Below are 26,290 nucleotides of genomic sequence, written 5' to 3'. Positions count from 1 at the left end.
ATGGGCTATAGCCCACGGTCCAAAATGATGAGAAACGAGGCTAACTTTTTTTTTCAAAATTTCAAAAAACATGGGCTATAACCCACCGTTTTTTTAATTTTTAATTTTTTTTAAATCCTCAAAAATGATGAAAAACGGCGTGCCATAGTATGCCGTACGATATGGGCTATAGCCCACGGTCCAAAATGATGAGAAACGAGGCTAACTTTTTTTTTCAAAATTTCAAAAAACATGGGCTATAACCCACCGTTTTTTTTCATTTTTCATTTTTTTCAAATCCTCAAAAATGATGAAAAACGGCGTGCCATAGTATGCCGTACGATATGGGCTATAGCCCACGGTCCAAAATGATGAGAAACGAGGCTAACTTTTTTTTTCAAAATTTCAAAAAACATGGGCTATAACCCACCGTTTTTTTCATTTTTCATTTTTTTCAAATCCTCAAAAATGATGAAAAACGGCGTGCCATAGTATGCCGTACGATATGGGCTATAGCCCACGGTCCAAAATGATGAGAAACGAGGCTAACTTTTTTTTTCAAAATTTCAAAAAACATGGGCTATAACCCACCGTTTTTTTCATTTTTCATTTTTTTCAAATCCTCAAAAATGATGAAAAACGGCGTGCCATAGTATGCCGTACGATATGGGCTATAGCCCACGGTCCAAAATGATGAGAAACGAGGCTAACTTTTTTTTTCAAAATTTCAAAAAACATGGGCTATAACCCACCGTTTTTTTCATTTTTCATTTTTTTCAAATCCTCAAAAATGATGAAAAACGGCGTGCCATAGTATGCCGTACGATATGGGCTATAGCCCACGGTCCAAAATTATGAGAAACGAGGCTAACTTTTTTTTTCAAAATTTCAAAAAACATGGGCTATAACCCACCGTTTTTTTCATTTTTCATTTTTTTCAAATCCTCAAAAATGATGAAAAACGGCGTGCCATAGTATGCCGTACGATATGGGCTATAGCCCACGGTCCAAAATGATGAGAAACGAGGCTAACTTTTTTTTTCAAAATTTCAAAAAACATGGGCTATAACCCACCGTTTTTTTCATTTTTCATTTTTTTCAAATCCTCAAAAATGATGAAAAACGGCGTGCCATAGTATGCCGTACGATATGGGCTATAGCCCACGGTCCAAAATGATGAGAAACGAGGCTAACTTTTTTTTTCAAAATTTCAAAAAACATGGGCTATAACCCACCGTTTTTCATTTTTTTCAAATCCTCAGAAATGATGAAAAACGGCGTGCCATAGTATGCCGTACGATATGGGCTATAGCCCACGGTCCAAAATGATGAGAAACGAGGCTAACTTTTTTTTTCAAAATTTCAAAAAACATGGGCTATAACCCACCGTTTTTTTCATTTTTCATTTTTTTCAAATCCTCAAAAATTATGAAAAACGGCGTGCCATAGTATGCCGTACGATATGGGCTATAGCCCACGGTCCAAAATGATGAGAAACGAGGCTAACCTTTTTTTTCAAAATTTCAAAAAACATGGGCTATAACCCACCGTTTTTCATTTTTTTCAAATCCTCAAAAATGATGAAAAACGGCGTGCCATAGTATGCCGTACGATATGGGCTATAGCCCACGGTCCAAAATGATGAGAAACGAGGCTAACTTTTTTTTTCAAAATTTCAAAAAACATGGGCTATAACCCACCGTTTTTTTCATTTTTCATTTTTTTCAAATCCTCAAAAATGATGAAAAACGGCGTGCCATAGTATGCCGTACGATATGGGCTATAGCCCACGGTCCAAAATGATGAGAAACGAGGCTAACTTTTTTTTTCAAAATTTCAAAAAACATGGGCTATAACCCACCGTTTTTTTCATTTTTCATTTTTTTCAAATCCTCAAAAATGATGAAAAACGGCGTGCCATAGTATGCCGGACGATATGGGCTATAGCCCACGTTCCAAAATGATGAGAAACGAGGCTAACTTTTTTTTTCAAAATTTCAAAAAACATGGGCTATAACCCACCGTTTTTTTCATTTTTCATTTTTTTCAAATCCTCAAAAATGATGAAAAACGGCGTGCCATAGTATGCCGTACGATATGGGCTATAGCCCACGGTCCAAAATGATGAGAAACGAGGCTAACTTTTTTTTTCAAAATTTCAAAAAACATGGGCTATAACCCACCGTTTTTTTCATTTTTCATTTTTTTCAAATCCTCAAAAATGATGAAAAACGGCGTGCCATAGTATGCCGTACGATATGGGCTATAGCCCACGGTCCAAAATGATGAGAAACGAGGCTAACTTTTTTTTTCAAAATTTCAAAAAACATGGGCTATATTAAACCCACCGTTTTTTTCATTTTTCATTTTTTTCAAATCCTCAAAAATGATGAAAAACGGCGTGCCATAGTATGCCGTACGATATGGGCTATAGCCCACGGTCCAAAATGATGAGAAACGAGGCTAACTTTTTTTTTCAAAATTTCAAAAAACATGGGCTATAACCCACCGTTTTTCATTTTTTTCAAATCCTCAAAAATGATGAAAAACGGCGTGCCATAGTATGCCGTACGATATGGGCTATAGCCCACGGTCCAAAATGATGAGAAACGAGGCTAACTTTTTTTTTCAAAATTTCAAAAAACATGGGCTATAACCCACCGTTTTTTTCATTTTTCATTTTTTTCAAATCCTCAAAAATGATGAAAAACGGCGTGCCATAGTATGCCGTACGATATGGGCTATAGCCCACGGTCCAAAATGATGAGAAACGAGGCTAACTTTTTTTTTCAAAATTTCAAAAAACATGGGCTATAACCCACCGTCTTTTTCATTTTTCATTTTTTTCAAATCCTCAAAAATGATGAAAAACGGCGTGCCATAGTATGCCGTACGATATGGGCTATAGCCCACGGTCCAAAATGATGAGAAACGAGGCTAACTTTTTTTTTCAAAATTTCAAAAAACATGGGCTATAACCCACCGTTTTTTTCATTTTTCATTTTTTTTAAATCCTCAAAAATGATGAAAAACGGCGTGCCATAGTATGCCGTACGATATGGGCTATAGCCCACGGTCCAAAATGATGAGAAACGAGGCTAACTTTTTTTTTCAAAATTTCAAAAAACATGGGCTATAACCCACCGTTTTTTTCATTTTTCATTTTTTTCAAATCCTCAAAAATGATGAAAAACGGCGTGCCATAGTATGCCGTACGATATGGGCTATAGCCCACGGTCCAAAATGATGAGAAACGAGGCTAACTTTTTTTTTCAAAATTTCAAAAAACATGGGATATAACCCACCGTTTTTTTCATTTTTCATTTTTTTCAAATCCTCAAAAATGATGAAAAACGGCGTGCCATAGTATGCCGTACGATATGGGCTATAGCCCACGGTCCAAAATGATGAGAAACGAGGCTAACTTTTTTTTCAAAATTTCAAAAAACATGGGCTATAACCCACCGTTTTTTTCATTTTTCATTTTTTTCAAATCCTCAAAAATGATGAAAAACGGCGTGCCATAGTATGCCGTACGATATGGGCTATAGCCCACGGTCCAAAATGATGAGAAACGAGGCTAACTTTTTTTTTCAAAATTTCAAAAAACATGGGCTATAACCCACCGTTTTTTTCATTTTTCATTTTTTTCAAATCCTCAAAAATGATGAAAAACGGCGTGCCATAGTATGCCGTACGATATGGGCTATAGCCCACGGTCCAAAATGATGAGAAACGAGGCTAACTTTTTTTTTCAAAATTTCAAAAAACATGGGATATAACCCACCGTTTTTTTCATTTTTCATTTTTTTCAAATCCTCAAAAATGATGAAAAACGGCGTGCCATAGTATGCCGTACGATATGGGCTATAGCCCACGGTCCAAAATGATGAGAAACGAGGCTAACTTTTTTTTTCAAAATTTCAAAAAACATGGGCTATAACCCACCGTTTTTTTCATTTTTCATTTTTTTCAAATCCTCAAAAATGATGAAAAACGGCGTGCCATAGTATGCCGTACGATATGGGCTATAGCCCACGGTCCAAAATGATGAGAAACGAGGCTAACTTTTTTTTTCAAAATTTCAAAAAACATGGGATATAACCCACCGTTTTTTTCATTTTTCATTTTTTTCAAATCCTCAAAAATGATGAAAAACGGCGTGCCATAGTATGCCGTACGATATGGGCTATAGCCCACGGTCCAAAATGATGAGAAACGAGGCTAACTTTTTTTTTCAAAATTTCAAAAAACATGGGCTATAACCCACCGTTTTTTTCATTTTTCATTTTTTTCAAATCCTCAAAAATGATGAAAAACGGCGTGCCATAGTATGCCGTACGATATGGGCTATAGCCCACGGTCCAAAATGATGAGAAACGAGGCTAACTTTTTTTTTCAAAATTTCAAAAAACATGGGCTATAACCCACCGTTTTTTTCATTTTTCATTTTTTTCAAATCCTCAAAAATGATGAAAAACGGCGTGCCATAGTATGCCGTACGATATGGGCTATAGCCCACGGTCCAAAATGATGAGAAACGAGGCTAACTTTTTTTTTCAAAATTTCAAAAAACATGGGATATAACCCACCGTTTTTTTCATTTTTCATTTTTTTCAAATCCTCAAAAATGATGAAAAACGGCGTGCCATAGTATGCCGTACGATATGGGCTATAGCCCACGGTCCAAAATGATGAGAAACGAGGCTAACTTTTTTTTTCAAAATTTCAAAAAACATGGGCTATAACCCACCGTTTTTTTCATTTTTCATTTTTTTCAAATCCTCAAAAATGATGAAAAACGGCGTGCCATAGTATGCCGTACGATATGGGCTATAGCCCACGGTCCAAAATGATGAGAAACGAGGCTAACTTTTTTTTTCAAAATTTCAAAAAACATGGGCTATAACCCACCGTTTTTTTCATTTTTCATTTTTTTCAAATCCTCAAAAATGATGAAAAACGGCGTGCCATAGTATGCCGTACGATATGGGCTATAGCCCACGGTCCAAAATGATGAGAAACGAGGCTAACTTTTTTTTTCAAAATTTCAAAAAACATGGGCTATAACCCACCGTTTTTCATTTTTTTCAAATCCTCAAAAATGATGAAAAACGGCGTGCCATAGTATGCCGTACGATATGGGCTATAGCCCACGGTCCAAAATGATGAGAAACGAGGCTAACTTTTTTTTTCAAAATTTCAAAAAACATGGGCTATAACCCACCGTCTTTTTCATTTTTCATTTTTTTCAAATCCTCAAAAATGATGAAAAACGGCGTGCCATAGTATGCCGTACGATATGGGCTATAGCCCACGGTCCAAAATGATGAGAAACGAGGCTAACTTTTTTTTTCAAAATTTCAAAAAACATGGGCTATAACCCACCGTTTTTTTCATTTTTCATTTTTTTCAAATCCTCAAAAATGATGAAAAACGGCGTGCCATAGTATGCCGTACGATATGGGCTATAGCCCAAGGTCCAAAATGATGAGAAACGAGGCTAACTTTTTTTTTCAAAATTTCAAAAAACATGGGATATAACCCACCGTTTTTTTCATTTTTCATTTTTTCAAATCCTCAAAAATGATGAAAAACGGCGTGCCATAGTATGCCGTACGATATGGGCTATAGCCCACGGTCCAAAATGATGAGAAACGAGGCTAACTTTTTTTTTCAAAATTTCAAAAAACATGGGCTATAACCCACCGTTTTTTTCATTTTTCATTTTTTTCAAATCCTCAAAAATGATGAAAAACGGCGTGCCATAGTATGCCGTACGATATGGGCTATAGCCCACGGTCCAAAATGATGAGAAACGAGGCTAACTTTTTTTTTCAAAATTTCAAAAAACATGGGCTATAACCCACCGTTTTTTTCATTTTTCATTTTTTTCAAATCCTCAAAAATGATGAAAAACGGCGTGCCATAGTATGCCGTACGATATGGGCTATAGCCCACGGTCCAAAATGATGAGAAACGAGGCTAACTTTTTTTTTCAAAATTTCAAAAAACATGGGCTATAACCCACCGTTTTTTTCATTTTTCATTTTTTTCAAATCCTCAAAAATGATGAAAAACGGCGTGCCATAGTATGCCGTACGATATGGGCTATAGCCCACGGTCCAAAATGATGAGAAACGAGGCTAACTTTTTTTTTCAAAATTTCAAAAAACATGGGCTATAACCCACCGTTTTTCATTTTTTTTCAAATCCTCAAAAATGATGAAAAACGGCGTGCCATAGTATGCCGTACGATATGGGCTATAGCCCACGGTCCAAAATGATGAGAAACGAGGCTAACTTTTTTTTTCAAAATTTCAAAAAACATGGGCTATAACCCACCGTCTTTTTCATTTTTCATTTTTTTCAAATCCTCAAAAATGATGAAAAACGGCGTGCCATAGTATGCCGTACGATATGGGCTATAGCCCACGGTCCAAAATGATGAGAAACGAGGCTAACTTTTTTTTTCAAAATTTCAAAAAACATGGGCTATAACCCACCGTTTTTTTCATTTTTCATTTTTTTCAAATCCTCAAAAATGATGAAAAACGGCGTGCCATAGTATGCCGTACGATATGGGCTATAGCCCACGGTCCAAAATGATGAGAAACGAGGCTAACTTTTTTTTTCAAAATTTCAAAAAACATGGGCTATAACCCACCGTTTTTTTCATTTTTCATTTTTTTCAAATCCTCAAAAATGATGAAAAACGGCGTGCCATAGTATGCCGTACGATATGGGCTATAGCCCACGGTCCAAAATGATGAGAAACGAGGCTAACTTTTTTTTTTCAAAATTTCAAAAAACATGGGCTATAACCCACCGTTTTTTTCATTTTTCATTTTTTTCAAATCCTCAAAAATGATGAAAAACGGCGTGCCATAGTATGCCGTACGATATGGGCTATAGCCCACGGTCCAAAATGATGAGAAACGGGGCTAACTTTTTTTTTCAAAATTTCAAAAAACATGGGCTATAACCCACCGTTTTTTTCATTTTTCATTTTTTTCAAATCCTCAAAAATGATGAAAAACGGCGTGCCATAGTATGCCGTACGATATGGGCTATAGCCCACGGTCCAAAATGATGAGAAACGAGGCTAACTTTTTTTTTCAAAATTTCAAAAAACATGGGCTATAACCCACCGTTTTTTTCATTTTTCATTTTTTTCAAATCCTCAAAAATGATGAAAAACGGCGTGCCATAGTATGCCGTACGATATGGGCTATAGCCCACGGTCCAAAATGATGAGAAACGAGGCTAACTTTTTTTTTCAAAATTTCAAAAAACATGGGCTATAACCCACCGTTTTTTTCATTTTTAATTTTTTTCAAATCCTCAAAAATGATGAAAAACGGCGTGCCATAGTATGCCGTACGATATGGGCTATAGCCCACGGTCCAAAATGATGAGAAACGAGGCTAACCTTTTTTTTCAAAATTTCAAAAAACATGGGCTATAACCCACCGTTTTTTTCATTTTTAATTTTTTTAAAATCCTCAAAAATGATGAAAAACGGCGTGCCATAGTATGCCGTACGATATGGGCTATAGCCCACGGTCCAAAATGATGAGAAACGAGGCTAACTTTTTTTTCAAAATTTCAAAAAACATGGGCTATAACCCACCGTTTTTTTCATTTTTCATTTTTTTCAAATCCTCAAAAATTATGAAAAACGGCGTGCCATAGTATGCCGTACGATATGGGCTATAGCCCACGGTCCAAAATGATGAGAAACGAGGCTAACTTTTTTTTCCAAAATTTCAAAAAACATGGGCTATAACCCACCGTTTTTCATTTTTTTCAAATCCTCAAAAATGATGAAAAACGGCGTGCCATAGTATGCCGTACGATATGGGCTATAGCCCACGGTCCAAAATGATGAGAAACGAGGCTAACTTTTTTTTTTCAAAATTTCAAAAAACATGGGCTATAACCCACCGTTTTTTTTCATTTTTCATTTTTTTCAAATCCTCAAAAATGATGAAAAACGGCGTGCCATAGTATGCCGTACGATATGGGCTATAGCCCACGGTCCAAAATGATGAGAAACGAGGCTAACTTTTTTTTTCAAAATTTCAAAAAACATGGGCTATAACCCACCGTTTTTTTCATTTTTCATTTTTTTCAAATCCTCAAAAATGATGAAAAACGGCGTGCCATAGTATGCCGTACGATATGGGCTATAGCCCACGGTCCAAAATGATGAGAAACGAGGCTAACTTTTTTTTTCAAAATTTCAAAAAACATGGGCTATAACCCACCGTTTTTTCATTTTTTTCAAATCCTCAAAAATGATGAAAAACGGCGTGCCATAGTATGCCGTACGATATGGGCTATAGCCCACGGTCCAAAATGATGAGAAACGAGGCTAACTTTTTTTTTCAAAATTTAAAAAACATGGGCTATAACCCACCGTTTTTTTCATTTTTCATTTTTTTCAAATCCTCAAAAATGATGAAAAACGGCGTGCCATAGTATGCCGTACGATATGGGCTATAGCCCACGGTCCAAAATGATGAGAAACGAGGCTAACTTTTTTTTTCAAAATTTCAAAAAACATGGGCTATAACCCACCGTTTTTTTCATTTTTCATTTTTTTCAAATCCTCAAAAATGATGAAAAACGGCGTGCCATAGTATGCCGTACGATATGGGCTATCCAAAATGATGAGAAACGAGGCTAACTTTATTTTTTCAAAATTTCAAAAAACATGGGCTATAACCCACCGTTTTTTTCATTTTTCTTCAAATCCTCAAAAATGATGAAAAACGGCGTGCCATAGTATGCCGTACGATATGGGCTATAGCCCACGGTCCAAAATGATGAGAAACGAGGCTAACTTTTTTTTTCAAAATTTCAAAAAACATGGGCTATAACCCACCGTTTTTTTCATTTTTCATTTTTTTCAAATCCTCAAAAATGATGAAAAACGGCGTGCCATAGTATGCCGTACGATATGGGCTATAGCCCACGGTCCAAAATGATGAGAAACGAGGCTAACTTTTTTTTTCAAAATTTCAAAAAACATGGGCTATAACCCACCGTTTTTTTCATTTTTCATTTTTTTCAAATCCTCAAAAATGATGAAAAACGGCGTGCCATAGTATGCCGTACGATATGGGCTATAGCCCACGGTCCAAAATGATGAGAAACGAGGCTAACTTTTTTTTCAAAATTTCAAAAAACATGGGCTATAACCCACCGTTTTTTTCATTTTTCATTTTTTTCAAATCCTCAAAAATGATGAAAAACGGCGTGCCATAGGATACGATATGGGCTATAGCCCACGGTCCAAAATGATGAGAAACGAGGCTAACTTTTTTTTTTTTAATTTAAAAAAACATGGGCTATAACCCACCGTTTTTCATTTTTTTCAAATCCTCAAAAATGATGAAAAGCGGCGTGCCATAGTATGCCGTACGATATGGGCTATAGCCCACGGTCCAAAATGATGAGAAACGAGGCTAACTTTTTTTTTCAAAATTTCAAAAAACATGGGCTATAACCCACCGTTTTTTTCATTTTTCTTCAAATCCTCAAAAATGATGAAAAACGGCGTGCCATAGTTTGCCGTACGATATGGGCTATAGCCCACGGTCCAAAATGATGAGAAACGAGGCTAACTTTTTTTTTCAAAATTTCAAAAAACATGGGCTATAACCCACCGTTTTTTTCATTTTTCATTTTTTTCAAATCCTCAAAAATGATGAAAAACGGCGTGCCATAGTATGCCGTACGATATGGGCTATAGCCCACGGTCCAAAATGATGAGAAACGAGGCTAACTTTTTTTTTCAAAATTTCAAAAAACATGGGCTATAACACACCGTTTTTTTCATTTTTCATTTTTTTCAAATCCTCAAAAATGATGAAAAACGGCGTGCCATAGTATGCCGTACGATATGGGCTATAGCCCACGGTCCAAAATGATGAGAAACGAGGCTAACTTTTTTTTTCAAAATTTCAAAAAACATTGGCTATAACCCACCGTTTTTTCATTTTTTTCAAATCCTCAAAAATGATGAAAAACGGCGTGCCATAGGATACGATATGGGCTATAGCCCACGGTCCAAAATGATGAGAAACGAGGCTAACTTTTTTTTTTTTAATTTAAAAAAACATGGGCTATAACCCACCGTTTTTCATTTTTTTCAAATCCTCAAAAATGATGAAAAACGGCGTGCCATAGTATGCCGTACGATATGGGCTATAGCCCACGGTCCAAAATGATGAGAAACGAGGCTAACTTTTTTTTTCAAAATTTTAAAAAACATGGGCTATAACCCACCGTTTTTTTCATTTTTCATTTTTTTCAAATCCTCAAAAATTATGAAAAACGGCGTGCCATAGTATGCCGTACGATATGGGCTATAGCCCACGGTCCAAAATGATGAGAAACGAGGCTAACTTTTTTTTTCAAAATTTCAAAAAACATGGGCTATAACCCACCGTTTTTTTCATTTTTCATTTTTTTCAAATCCTCAAAAATGATGAAAAACGGCGTGCCATAGTATGCCGTACGATATGGGCTATAGCCCACGGTCCAAAATGATGAGAAACGAGGCTAACTTTTTTTTTCAAAATTTCAAAAAACATGGGCTATAACCCACCGTTTTTTTCATTTTTCATTTTTTTCAAATCCTCAAAAATGATGAAAAACGGCGTGCCATAGTATGCCGTACGATATGGGCTATAGCCCACGGTCCAAAATGATGAGAAACGAGGCTAACCTTTTTTTTCAAAATTTCAAAAAACATGGGCTATAACCCACCGTTTATTTCATTTTTCATTTTTTTCAAATCCTCAAAAATGATGAAAAACGGCGTGCCATAGTATGCCGTACGATATGGGCTATAGCCCACGGTCCAAAATGATGAGAAACGAGGCTAACTTTTTTTTTCAAAATTTCAAAAAACATGGGCTATAACCCACCGTTTTTTTCATTTTTCATTTTTTTCAAATCCTCAAAAATGATGAAAAACGGCGTGCCATAGTATGCCGTACGATATGGGCTATAGCCCACGGTCCAAAATGATGAGAAACGAGGCTAACTTTTTTTTTCAAAATTTCAAAAAACATGGGCTATAACCCACCGTTTTTTTCATTTTTCATTTTTTTCAAATCCTCAAAAATGATGAAAAACGGCGTGCCATAGTATGCCGTACGATATGGGCTATAGCCCACAGTCCAAAATGATGAGAAACGAGGCTAACTTTTTTTTTCAAAATTTCAAAAAACATGGGCTATAACCCACCGTTTTTTCATTTCTTTTTTCAAATCCTCAAAAATGATGAAAAACGGCGTGCCATAGTATGCCGTACGATATGGGCTATAGCCCACGGTCCAAAATGATGAGAAACGAGGCTAACTTTTTTTTTCAAAATTTTAAAAAACATGGGCTATAACCCACCGTTTTTTTCATTTTTCATTTTTTTCAAATCCTCAAAAATTATGAAAAACGGCGTGCCATAGTATGCCGTACGATATGGGCTATAGCCCACGGTCCAAAATGATGAGAAACGAGGCTAACTTTTTTTTTCAAAATTTCAAAAAACATGGGCTATAACCCACCGTTTTTTTCATTTTTCATTTTTTTCAAATCCTCAAAAATGATGAAAAACGGCGTGCCATAGTATGCCGTACGATATGGGCTATAGCCCACGGTCCAAAATGATGAGAAACGAGGCTAACTTTTTTTTTCAAAATTTCAAAAAACATGGGCTATAACCCACCGTTTTTTTCATTTTTCATTTTTTTCAAATCCTCAAAAATGATGAAAAACGGCGTGCCATAGTATGCCGTACGATATGGGCTATAGCCCACGGTCCAAAATGATGAGAAACGAGGCTAACCTTTTTTTTCAAAATTTCAAAAAACATGGGCTATAACCCACCGTTTATTTCATTTTTCATTTTTTTCAAATCCTCAAAAATGATGAAAAACGGCGTGCCATAGTATGCCGTACGATATGGGCTATAGCCCACGGTCCAAAATGATGAGAAACGAGGCTAACTTTTTTTTTCAAAATTTCAAAAAACATGGGCTATAACCCACCGTTTTTTTCATTTTTCATTTTTTCAAATCCTCAAAAATGATGAAAAACGGCGTGCCATAGTATGCCGTACGATATGGGCTATAGCCCACGGTCCAAAATGATGAGAAACGAGGCTAACTTTTTTTTTCAAAATTTCAAAAAACATGGGCTATAACCCACCGTTTTTTCATTTTTTTTCAAATCCTCAAAAATGATGAAAAACGGCGTGCCATAGTATGCCGTACGATATGGGCTATAGCCCACGGTCCAAAATGATGAGAAACGAGGCTAACTTTTTTTTCAAAATTTCAAAAAACATGGGCTATAACCCACCGTTTTTTTCATTTTTCATTTTTTTCAAATCCTCAAAAATGATGAAAAACGGCGTGCCATAGTATGCCGTACGATATGGGCTACAGCCCACGGTCCAAAATGATGAGAAACGAGGCTAACTTTTTTTTTCAAAATTTCAAAAAACATGGGCTATAACCCACCGTTTTTAATTTTTTTCAAATCCTCAAAAATGATGAAAAACGGCGTGCCATAGTATGCCGTACGATATGGGCTATAGCCCACGGTCCAAAATGATGAGAAACGAGGTTAACTTTTTTTTTCAAATTTCAAAAAACATGGGCTATAACCCACCGTTTTTTTCATTTTTCATTTTTTTCAAATCCTCAAAAATGATGAAAAACGGCGTGCCATAGTATGCCGTACGATATGGGCTATAGCCCACGGTCCAAAATGATGAGAAACGAGGCTAACTTTTTTTTTCAAAATTAAAAAAAACATGGGCTATAACCCACCGTTTTTTTCATTTTTCATTTTTTTCAAATCCTCAAAAATGATGAAAAACGGCGTGCCATAGTATGCCGTACGATATGGGCTATAGCCCACGGTCCAAAATGATGAGAAACGAGGCTAACTTTTTTTTTCAAATTTCAAAAAACATGGGCTATAACCCACCGTTTTTTTCATTTTTCATTTTTTTCAAATCCTCAAAAATGATGAAAAACGGCGTGCCATAGTATGCCGTACGATATGGGCTATAGCCCACGGTCCAAAATGATGAGAAACGAGTCTAACTTTTTTTTTCAAAATTTCAAAAAACATGGGCTATAACCCACCGTTTTTTTCATTTTTCACTTTTTTTCAAATCCTCAAAAATGATGAAAAACGGCGTGCCATAGTATGCCGTACGATATGGGCTATAGCCCACGGTCCAAAATGATGAGAAACGAGGCTAACTTTTTTTTTCAAAATTTCAAAAAACATGGGCTATAACCCACCGTTTTTTTCATTTTTCATTTTTTTCAAATCCTCAAAAATGATGAAAAACGGCGTGCCATAGTATGCCGTACGATATGGGCTATAGCCCACGGTCCAAAATGATGAGAAACGAGGCTAACTTTTTTTTTCAAAATTTCAAAAAACATGGGCTATAACCCACCGTTTTTCATTTTTTTCAAATCCTCAAAAATGATGAAAAACGGCGTGCCATAGTATGCCGTACGATATGGGCTATAGCCCACGGTCCAAAATGATGAGAAACGAGGCTAACTTTCTTTTTTCAAAATTTCAAAAAACATGGGCTATAACCCACCGTTTTTTTCATTTTTCATTTTTTTCAAATCCTCAAAAATGATGAAAAACGGCGTGCCATAGTATGCCGTACGATATGGGCTATAGCCCACGGTCCAAAATGATGAGAAACGAGGCTAACTTTTTTTTTCAAAATTTAAAAAAACATGGGCTATAACCCACCGTTTTTTTCATTTTTCATTTTTTCAAATCCTCAAAAATGATGAAAAACGGCGTGCCATAGTATGCCGTACGATATGGGCTATAGCCCACGGTCCAAAATGATGAGAAACGAGGCTAACTTTTTTTTTCAAAATTTCAAAAAACATGGGCTATAACCCACCGTTTTTTTCATTTTTCATTTTTTTCAAATCCTCAAAAATGATGAAAAACGGCGTGCCATAGGATACGATATGGGCTATAGCCCACGGTCCAAAATGATGAGAAACGAGGCTAACTTTTTTTTTTTAATTTAAAAAAACATGGGCTATAACCCACCGTTTTTCATTTTTTTCAAATCCTCAAAAATGATGAAAAGCGGCGTGCCATAGTATGCCGTACGATATGGGCTATAGCCCACGGTCCAAAATGATGAGAAACGAGGCTAACTTTTTTTTTCAAAATTTCAAAAAACATGGGCTATAACCCACCGTTTTTTTCATTTTTCTTCAAATCCTCAAAAATGATGAAAAACGGCGTGCCATAGTTTGCCGTACGATATGGGCTATAGCCCACGGTCCAAAATGATGAGAAACGAGGCTAACTTTTTTTTTCAAAATTTCAAAAAACATGGGCTATAACCCACCGTTTTTTTCATTTTTCATTTTTTTCAAATCCTCAAAAATGATGAAAAACGGCGTGCCATAGTATGCCGTACGATATGGGCTATAGCCCACGGTCCAAAATGATGAGAAACGAGGCTAACTTTTTTTTCAAAATTTCAAAAAACATGGGCTATAACACACCGTTTTTTTCATTTTTCATTTTTTTCAAATCCTCAAAAATGATGAAAAACGGCGTGCCATAGTATGCCGTACGATATGGGCTATAGCCCACGGTCCAAAATGATGAGAAACGAGGCTAACTTTTTTTTTCAAAATTTCAAAAAACATTGGCTATAACCCACCGTTTTTCATTTTTTTCAAATCCTCAAAAATGATGAAAAACGGCGTGCCATAGGATACGATATGGGCTATAGCCCACGGTCCAAAATGATGAGAAACGAGGCTAACTTTTTTTTTTTAATTTAAAAAAACATGGGCTATAACCCACCGTTTTTCATTTTTTTCAAATCCTCAAAAATGATGAAAAACGGCGTGCCATAGTATGCCGTACGATATGGGCTATAGCCCACGGTCCAAAATGATGAGAAACGAGGCTAACTTTTTTTTTCAAAAATTTAAAAAACATGGGCTATAACCCACCGTTTTTTTCATTTTTCATTTTTTTCAAATCCTCAAAAATTATGAAAAACGGCGTGCCATAGTATGCCGTACGATATGGGCTATAGCCCACGGTCCAAAATGATGAGAAACGAGGCTAACTTTTTTTTTCAAAATTTCAAAAAACATGGGCTATAACCCACCGTTTTTTTCATTTTTCATTTTTTTCAAATCCTCAAAAATGATGAAAAACGGCGTGCCATAGTATGCCGTACGATATGGGCTATAGCCCACGGTCCAAAATGATGAGAAACGAGGCTAACTTTTTTTTTCAAAATTTCAAAAAACATGGGCTATAACCCACCGTTTTTTTCATTTTTCATTTTTTTCAAATCCTCAAAAATGATGAAAAACGGCGTGCCATAGTATGCCGTACGATATGGGCTATAGCCCACGGTCCAAAATGATGAGAAACGAGGCTAACCTTTTTTTTCAAAATTTCAAAAAACATGGGCTATAACCCACCGTTTATTTCATTTTTCATTTTTTTCAAATCCTCAAAAATGATGAAAAACGGCGTGCCATAGTATGCCGTACGATATGGGCTATAGCCCACGGTCCAAAATGATGAGAAACGAGGCTAACTTTTTTTTTCAAAATTTCAAAAAACATGGGCTATAACCCACCGTTTTTTTCATTTTTCATTTTTTTCAAATCCTCAAAAATGATGAAAAACGGCGTGCCATAGTATGCCGTACGATATGGGCTATAGCCCACGGTCCAAAATGATGAGAAACGAGGCTAACATTTTTTTTCAAAATTTCAAAAAACATGGGCTATAACCCACCGTTTTTTTCATTTTTCATTTTTTTCAAATCCTCAAAAATGATGAAAAACGGCGTGCCATAGTATGCCGTACGATATGGGCTATAGCCCACGGTCCAAAATGATGAGAAACGAGGCTAACTTTTTTTTTCAAAATTTCAAAAAACATGGGCTATAACCCACCGTTTTTCATTTTTTTCAAATCCTCAAAAATGATGAAAAACGGCGTGCCATAGTATGCCGTACGATATGGGCTATAGCCCACGGTCCAAAATGATGAGAAACGAGGCTAACTTTTTTTTCAAAATTTCAAAAAACATGGGCTATAACCCACCGTTTTTTTCATTTTTCATTTTTTTCAAATCCTCAAAAATGATGAAAAACGGCGTGCCATAGTATGCCGTACGATATGGGCTATAGCCCACGGTCCAAAATGATGAGAAACGAGGCTAACTTTTTTTTTCAAAATTTCAAAAAACATGGGCTATAACCCACCGTTTTTTTCATTTTTCATTTTTTTCAAATCCTCAAAAATGATGAAAAACGGCGTGCCATAGTATGCCGTACGATATGGGCTATAGCCCACGGTCCAAAATGATGAGAAACGAGGCTAACCTTTTTTTTCAAAATTTCAAAAAACATGGGCTATAACCCACCGTTTATTTCATTTTTCATTTTTTTCAAATCCTCAAAAATGATGAAAAACGGCGTGCCATAGTATGCCGTACGATATGGGCTATAGCCCACGGTCCAAAATGATGAGAAACGAGGCTAACTTTTTTTTTCAAAATTTCAAAAAACATGGGCTATAACCCACCGTTTTTTTCATTTTTCATTTTTTTCAAATCCTCAAAAATGATGAAAAACGGCGTGCCATAGTATGCCGTACGATATGGGCTATAGCCCACGGTCCAAAATGATGAGAAACGAGGCTAACTTTTTTTTTCAAAATTTCAAAAAACATGGGCTATAACCCACCGTTTTTTTCATTTTTCATTTTTTTCAAATCCTCAAAAATGATGAAAAACGGCGTGCCATAGTATGCCGTACGATATGGGCTATAGCCCACGGTCCAAAATGATGAGAAACGAGGCTAACTTTTTTTTTCAAAATTTCAAAAAACATGGGCTATAACCCACCGTTTTTTTCATTTTTCATTTTTTTCAAATCCTCAAAAATGATGAAAAACGGCGTGCCATAGTATGCCGTACGATATGGGCTATAGCCCACGGTCCAAAATGATGAGAAACGAGGCTAACTTTTTTTTTCAAAATTTCAAAAAACATGGGCTATAACCCACCGTTTTTCATTTTTTTTCAAATCCTCAAAAATGATGAAAAACGGCGTGCCATAGTATGCCGTACGATATGGGCTATAGCCCACGGTCCAAAATGATGAGAAACGAGGCTAACTTTTTTTTCAAAATTTCAAAAAACATGGGCTATAACCCACCGTTTTTTTCATTTTTCATTTTTTTCAAATCCTCAAAAATGATGAAAAACGGCGTGCCATAGTATGCCGTACGATATGGGCTATAGCCCACGGTCCAAAATGATGAGAAACGAGGCTAACTTTTTTTTTCAAAATTTTAAAAAACATGGGCTATAACCCACCGTTTTTTTCATTTTTCATTTTTTTCAAATCCTCAAAAATTATGAAAAACGGCGTGCCATAGTATGCCGTACGATATGGGCTATAGCCCACGGTCCAAAATGATGAGAAACGAGGCTAACTTTTTTTTTCAAAATTTCAAAAAACATGGGCTATAACCCACCGTTTTTTTCATTTTTCATTTTTTTCAAATCCTCAAAAATGATGAAAAACGGCGTGCCATAGTATGCCGTACGATATGGGCTATAGCCCACGGTCCAAAATGATGAGAAACGAGGCTAACTTTTTTTTTCAAAATTTCAAAAAACATGGGCTATAACCCACCGTTTTTTTCATTTTTCATTTTTTTCAAATCCTCAAAAATGATGAAAAACGGCGTGCCATAGTATGCCGTACGATATGGGCTATAGCCCACGGTCCAAAATGATGAGAAACGAGGCTAACCTTTTTTTTCAAAATTTCAAAAAACATGGGCTATAACCCACCGTTTATTTCATTTTTCATTTTTTTCAAATCCTCAAAAATGATGAAAAACGGCGTGCCATAGTATGCCGTACGATATGGGCTATAGCCCACGGTCCAAAATGATGAGAAACGAGGCTAACTTTTTTTTTCAAAATTTCAAAAAACATGGGCTATAACCCACCGTTTTTTTCATTTTTCATTTTTTTCAAATCCTCAAAAATGATGAAAAACGGCGTGCCATAGTATGCCGTACGATATGGGCTATAGCCCACGGTCCAAAATGATGAGAAACGAGGCTAACTTTTTTTTTCAAAATTTCAAAAAACATGGGCTATAACCCACCGTTTTTTTCATTTTTCATTTTTTTCAAATCCTCAAAAATGATGAAAAACGGCGTGCCATAGTATGCCGTACGATATGGGCTATAGCCCACGGTCCAAAATGATGAGAAACGAGGCTAACTTTTTTTTTCAAAATTTCAAAAAACATGGGCTATAACCCACCGTTTTTCATTTTTTTCAAATCCTCAAAAATGATGAAAAACGGCGTGCCATAGTATGCCGTACGATATGGGCTATAGCCCACGGTCCAAAATGATGAGAAACGAGGCTAACTTTTTTTTCAAAATTTCAAAAAACATGGGCTATAACCCACCGTTTTTTTCATTTTTCATTTTTTTCAAATCCTCAAAAATGATGAAAAACGGCGTGCCATAGTATGCCGTACGATATGGGCTACAGCCCACGGTCCAAAATGATGAGAAACGAGGCTAACTTTTTTTTTCAAAATTTCAAAAAACATGGGCTATAACCCACCGTTTTTAATTTTTTTCAAATCCTCAAAAATGATGAAAAACGGCGTGCCATAGTATGCCGTACGATATGGGCTATAGCCCACGGTCCAAAATGATGAGAAACGAGGCTAACTTTTTTTTTCAAAATTAAAAAAACATGGGCTATAACCCACCGTTTTTTTCATTTTTCATTTTTTTCAAATCCTCAAAAATGATGAAAAACGGCGTGCCATAGTATGCCGTACGATATGGGCTATAGCCCACGGTCCAAAATGATGAGAAACGAGGCTAACTTTTTTTTTCAAATTTCAAAAAACATGGGCTATAACCCACCGTTTTTTTCATTTTTCATTTTTTTCAAATCCTCAAAAATGATGAAAAACGGCGTGCCATAGTATGCCGTACGATATGGGCTATAGCCCACGGTCCAAAATGATGAGAAACGAGGCTAACTTTTTTTTTCAAAATTTCAAAAAACATGGGCTATAACCCACCGTTTTTTTCATTTTTCATTTTTTTCAAATCCTCAAAAATGATGAAAAACGGCGTGCCATAGTATGCCGTACGATATGGGCTATAGCCCACGGTCCAAAATGATGAGAAACGAGGCTAACTTTTTTTTTCAAAATTTCAAAAAACATGGGCTATAACCCACCGTTTTTTTCATTTTTCTTTTTTTTCAAATCCTCAAAAATGATGAAAAACGGCGTGCCATAGTATGCCGTACGATATGGGCTATAGCCCACGGTCCAAAATGATGAGAAACGAGGCTAACTTTTTTTTTCAAAATTTCAAAAAACATGGGCTATAACCCACCGTTTTTCATTTTTTTCAAATCCTCAAAAATGATGAAAAACGGCGTGCCATAGTATGCCGTACGATATGGGCTATAGCCCACGGTCCAAAATGATGAGAAACGAGGCTAACTTTCTTTTTTCAAAATTTCAAAAAACATGGGCTATAACCCACCGTTTTTTTCATTTTTCATTTTTTTCAAATCCTCAAAAATGATTAAAAACGGCGTGCCATAGTATGCCGTACGATATGGGCTATAGCCCACGGTCCAAAATGATGAGAAACGAGGCTAACTTTTTTTTTTCAAAATTTAAAAAAACATGGGCTATAACCCACCGTTTTTTTCATTTTTCATTTTTTTCAAATCCTCAAAAATGATGAAAAACTGCGTGCCATAGTATGCCGTACGATATGGGCTATAGCCCACGGTCCAAAATGATGAGAAACGAGGCTAACTTTTTTTTTCAAAATTTCAAAAAACATGGGCTATAACCCACCGTTTTTTTCATTTTTCATTTTTTTCAAATCCTCAAAAATGATGAAAAACGGCGTGCCATAGTATGCCGTACGATATGGGCTATAGCCCACGGTCCAAAATGATGAGAAACGAGGCTAACTTTTTTTTTCAAAATTTCAAAAAACATGGGCTATAACCCACCGTTTTTTTCATTTTTCTTCAAATCCTCAAAAATGATGAAAAACGGCGTGCCATAGTATGCCGTACGATATGGGCTATAGCCCACGGTCCAAAATGATGAGAAACGAGGCTAACTTTTTTTTTCAAAATTTCAAAAAACATGGGCTATAACCCACCGTTTTTTTCATTTTTCATTTTTTTCAAATCCTCAAAAATGATGAAAAACGGCGTGCCATAGTATGCCGTACGATATGGGCTATAGCCCACGGTCCAAAATGATGAGAAACGAGGCTAACTTTTTTTTTCAAAATTTCAAAAAACATGGGCTATAACCCACCGTTTTTTTTATTTTTCATTTTTTTCAAATCCTCAAAAATGATGAAAAACGGCGTGCCATAGTATGCCGTACGATATGGGCTATAGCCCACGGTCCAAAATGATGAGAAACGAGGCTAACTTTTTTTTCAAAATTTCAAAAAACATGGGCTATAACCCACCGTTTTTTTCATTTTTCATTTTTTTCAAATCCTCAAAAATGATGAAAAACGGCGTGCCATAGTATGCCGTACGATATGGGCTATAGCCCACGGTCCAAAATGATGAGAAACGAGGCTAACTTTTTTTTTCAAAATTTCAAAAAACATTGGCTATAACCCACCGTTTTTCATTTTTTTCAAATCCTCAAAAATGATGAAAAACGGCGTGCCATAGGATACGATATGGGCTATAGCCCACGGTCCAAAATGATGAGAAACGAGGCTAACTTTTTTTTTTTAATTTAAAAAAACATGGGCTATAACCCACCGTTTTTCATTTTTTTCAAATCCTCAAAAATGATGAAAAGCGGCGTGCCATAGTATGCCGTACGATATGGGCTATAGCCCACGGTCCAAAATGATGAGAAACGAGGCTAACTTTTTTTTTCAAAATTTCAAAAAACATGGGCTATAACCCACCGTTTTTTTCATTTTTCTTCAAATCCTCAAAAATGATGAAAAACGGCGTGCCATAGTATGCCGTACGATATGGGCTATAGCCCACGGTCCAAAATGATGAGAAACGAGGCTAACTTTTTTTTCAAAATTTCAAAAAACATGGGCTATAACCCACCGTTTTTTTCATTTTTCATTTTTTTCAAATCCTCAAAAATGATGAAAAACGGCGTGCCATAGTATGCCGTACGATATGGGCTATAGCCCACGGTCCAAAATGATGAGAAACGAGGCTAACTTTTTTTTTCAAAATTTCAAAAAACATGGGCTATAACCCACCGTTTTTAATTTTTTTTCAAATCCTCAAAAATGATGAAAAACGGCGTGCCATAGTATGCCGTACGATATGGGCTATAGCCCACGGTCCAAAATGATGAGAAACGAGGCTAACTTTTTTTTTCAAAATTAAAAAAACATGGGCTATAACCCACCGTTTTTTTCATTTTTCATTTTTTTCAAATCCTCAAAAATTATGAAAAACGGCGTGCCATAGTATGCCGTACGATATGGGCTATAGCCCACGGTCCAAAATGATGAGAAACGAGGCTAACTTTTTTTTTCAAATTTCAAAAAACATGGGCTATAACCCACCGTTTTTTTCATTTTTCATTTTTTTCAAATCCTCAAAAATGATGAAAAACGGCGTGCCATAGTATGCCGTACGATATGGGCTATAGCCCACGGTCCAAAATGATGAGAAACGAGGCTAACTTTTTTTTTCAAAATTTCAAAAAACATGGGCTATAACCCACCGTTTTTTTCATTTTTCATTTTTTTCAAATCCTCAAAAATGATGAAAAACGGCGTGCCATAGTATGCCGTACGATATGGGCTATAGCCCACGGTCCAAAATGATGAGAAACGAGGCTAACTTTTTTTTTCAAAATTTCAAAAAACATGGGCTATAACCCACCGTTTTTTTCATTTTTCATTTTTTTCAATTCCTCAAAAATGATGAAAAACGGCGTGCCATAGTATGCCGTACGATATGGGCTATAGCCCACGGTCCAAAATGATGAGAAACGAGGCTAACTTTTTTTTTCAAAATTTCAAAAAACATGGGCTATAACCCACCGTTTTTCATTTTTTTCAAATCCTCAAAAATGATGAAAAACGGCGTGCCATAGTATGCCGTACGATATGGGCTATAGCCCACGGTCCAAAATGATGAGAAACGAGGCTAACTTTCTTTTTTCAAAATTTCAAAAAACATGGGCTATAACCCACCGTTTTTTTCATTTTTCATTTTTTTCAAATCCTCAAAAATGATGAAAAACGGCGTGCCATAGTATGCCGTACGATATGGGCTATAGCCCACGGTCCAAAATGATGAGAAACGAGGCTAACTTTTTTTTTCAAAATTTCAAAAAACATGGGCTATAACCCACCGTTTTTTTCATTTTTCATTTTTTTCAAATCCTCAAAAATGATGAAAAACGGCGTGCCATAGTATGCCGTACGATATGGGCTATAGCCCACGGTCCAAAATGATGAGAAACGAGGCTAACTTTTTTTTTCAAAATTTCAAAAAACATGGGCTATAACCCACCGTTTTTTTCATTTTTCATTTTTTTCAAATCCTCAAAAATGATGAAAAACGGCGTGCCATAGTATGCCGTACGATATGGGCTATAGCCCACGGTCCAAAATGATGAGAAACGAGGCTAACTTTTTTTTTCAAAATTTCAAAAAACATGGGCTATAACCCACCGTTTTTTCCATTTTTCATTTTTTTCAAATCCTCAAAAATGATGAAAAACGGCGTGCCATAGTATGCCGTACGATATGGGCTATAGCCCACGGTCCAAAATCATGAGAAACGAGGCTAACTTTTTTTTCAAAATTTCAAAAAACATGGGCTATAACCCACCGTTTTTTTCATTTTTCATTTTTTTCAAATCCTCAAAAATGATGAAAAACGGCGTGCCATAGTATGCCGTACGATATGGGCTATAGCCCACGGTCCAAAATGATGAGAAACGAGGCTAACTTTTTTTTTCAAAATTTCAAAAAACATTGGCTATAACCCACCGTTTTTCATTTTTTTCAAATCCTCAAAAATGATGAAAAACGGCGTGCCATAGGATACGATATGGGCTATAGCCCACGGTCCAAAATGATGAGAAACGAGGCTAACTTTTTTTTTTTTAATTTAAAAAAACATGGGCTATAACCCACCGTTTTTCATTTTTTTCAAATCCTCAAAAATGATGAAAAGCGGCGTGCCATAGTATGCCGTACGATATGGGCTATAGCCCACGGTCCAAAATGATGAGAAACGAGGCTAACTTTTTTTTTCAAAATTTCAAAAAACATGGGCTATAACCCACCGTTTTTTTCATTTTTCTTCAAATCCTCAAAAATGATGAAAAACGGCGTGCCATAGTATGCCGTACGATATGGGCTATAGCCCACGGTCCAAAATGATGAGAAACGAGGCTAACTTTTTTTTCAACATTTCAAAAAACATGGGCTATAACCCACCGTTTTTTTCATTTTTCATTTTTTTCAAATCCTCAAAAATGATGAAAAACGGCGTGCCATAGTATGCCGTACGATATGGGCTATAGCCCACGGTCCAAAATGATGAGAAACGAGGCTAACTTTTTTTTTCAAAATTTCAAAAAACATGGGCTATAACCCACCGTTTTTTTCATTTTTCATTTTTTTCAAATCCTCAAAAATGATGAAAAACGGCGTGCCATAGTATGCCGTACGATATGGGCTATAGCCCACGGTCCAAAATGATGAGAAACGAGGCTAACTTTTTTTTTCAAAATTTCAAAAAACATGGGCTATAACCCACCGTTTTTTTCATTTTTCATTTTTTTCAAATCCTCAAAAATGATGAAAAACGGCGTGCCATAGTATGCCGTACGATATGGGCTATAGCCCACGGTCCAAAATGATGAGAAACGAGGCTAACTTTTTTTTTCAAAATTTCAAAAAACATGGGCTATAACCCACCGTTTTTTTCATTTTTCATTTTTTTCAAATCCTCAAAAATGATGAAAAACGGCGTGCCATAGTATGCCGTACGATATGGGCTATAGCCCACGGTCCAAAATCATGAGAAACGAGGCTAACTTTTTTTTCAAAATTTCAAAAAACATGGGCTATAACCCACCGTTTTTTTCATTTTTCATTTTTTTCAAATCCTCAAAAATGATGAAAAACGGCGTGCCATAGTATGCCGTACGATATGGGCTATAGCCCACGGTCCAAAATGATGAGAAACGAGGCTAACTTTTTTTTTCAAAATTTCAAAAAACATTGGCTATAACCCACCGTTTTTCATTTTTTTCAAATCCTCAAAAATGATGAAAAACGGCGTGCCATAGGATACGATATGGGCTATAGCCCACGGTCCAAAATGATGAGAAACGAGGCTAACTTTTTTTTTTTTAATTTAAAAAAACATGGGCTATAACCCACCGTTTTTCATTTTTTTCAAATCCTCAAAAATGATGAAAAGCGGCGTGCCATAGTATGCCGTACGATATGGGCTATAGCCCACGGTCCAAAATGATGAGAAACGAGGCTAACTTTTTTTTTCAAAATTTCAAAAAACATGGGCTATAACCCACCGTTTTTTTCATTTTTCTTCAAATCCTCAAAAATGATGAAAAACGGCGTGCCATAGTATGCCGTACGATATGGGCTATAGCCCACGGTCCAAAATGATGAGAAACGAGGCTAACTTTTTTTTCAACATTTCAAAAAACATGGGCTATAACCCACCGTTTTTTTCATTTTTCATTTTTTTCAAATCCTCAAAAATGATGAAAAACGGCGTGCCATAGTATGCCGTACGATATGGGCTATAGCCCACGGTCCAAAATGATGAGAAACGAGGCTAACTTTTTTTTTCAAAATTTCAAAAAACATGGGCTATAACCCACCGTTTTTAATTTTTTTCAAATCCTCAAAAATGATGAAAAACGGCGTGCCATAGTATGCCGTACGATATGGGCTATAGCCCACGGTCCAAAATGATGAGAAACGAGGCTAACTTTTTTTTTCAAAATTAAAAAAAACATGGGCTATAACCCACCGTTTTTTTCATTTTTCATTTTTTTCAAATCCTCAAAAATGATGAAAAACGGCGTGCCATAGTATGCCGTACGATATGGGCTATAGCCCACGGTCCAAAATGATGAGAAACGAGGCTAACTTTTTTTTTCAAATTTCAAAAAACATGGGCTATAACCCACCGTTTTTTTCATTTTTCATTTTTTTCAAATCCTCAAAAATGATGAAAAACGGCGTGCCATAGTATGCCGTACGATATGGGCTATAGCCCACGGTCCAAAATGATGAGAAACGAGGCTAACTTTTTTTTTCAAAATTTCAAAAAACATGGGCTATAACCCACCGTTTTTTTCATTTTTCATTTTTTTCAAATCCTCAAAAATGATGAAAAACGGCGTGCCATAGTATGCCGTACGATATGGGCTATAGCCCACGGTCCAAAATGATGAGAAACGAGGCTAACTTTTTTTTTCAAAATTTCAAAAAACATGGGCTATAACCCACCGTTTTTTTCATTTTTCATTTTTTTCAAATCCTCAAAAATGATGAAAAACGGCGTGCCATAGTATGCCGTACGATATGGGCTATAGCCCACGGTCCAAAATGATGAGAAACGAGGCTAACTTTTTTTTTCAAAATTTCAAAAAACATGGGCTATAACCCACCGTTTTTCATTTTTTTCAAATCCTCAAAAATGATGAAAAACGGCGTGCCATAGTATGCCGTACGATATGGGCTATAGCCCACGGTCCAAAATGATGAGAAACGAGGCTAACTTTCTTTTTTCAAAATTTCAAAAAACATGGGCTATAACCCACCGTTTTTTTCATTTTTCATTTTTTTCAAATCCTCAAAAATGATGAAAAACGGCGTGCCATAGTATGCCGTACGATATGGGCTATAGCCCACGGTCCAAAATGATGAGAAACGAGGCTAACTTTTTTTTTCAAAATTTCAAAAAACATGGGCTATAACCCACCGTTTTTTTCATTTTTCATTTTTTTCAAATCCTCAAAAATGATGAAAAACGGCGTGCCATAGTATGCCGTACGATATGGGCTGTAGCCCACGGTCCAAAATGATGAGAAACGAGGCTAACTTTTTTTTTCAAAATTTCAAAAAACATGGGCTATAACCCACCGTTTTTTTCATTTTT

The sequence above is a fragment of the Protomyctophum bolini genome (genome assembly GCF_963924005.1).
Source record: "Protomyctophum bolini genome assembly, chromosome: 1".
Classification (NCBI taxonomy): domain Eukaryota; kingdom Metazoa; phylum Chordata; class Actinopteri; order Myctophiformes; family Myctophidae; genus Protomyctophum; species Protomyctophum bolini.
The sequence above is the reverse complement of the archived record's forward strand: the minus strand, read 5'-3'. Positions refer to the sequence as shown.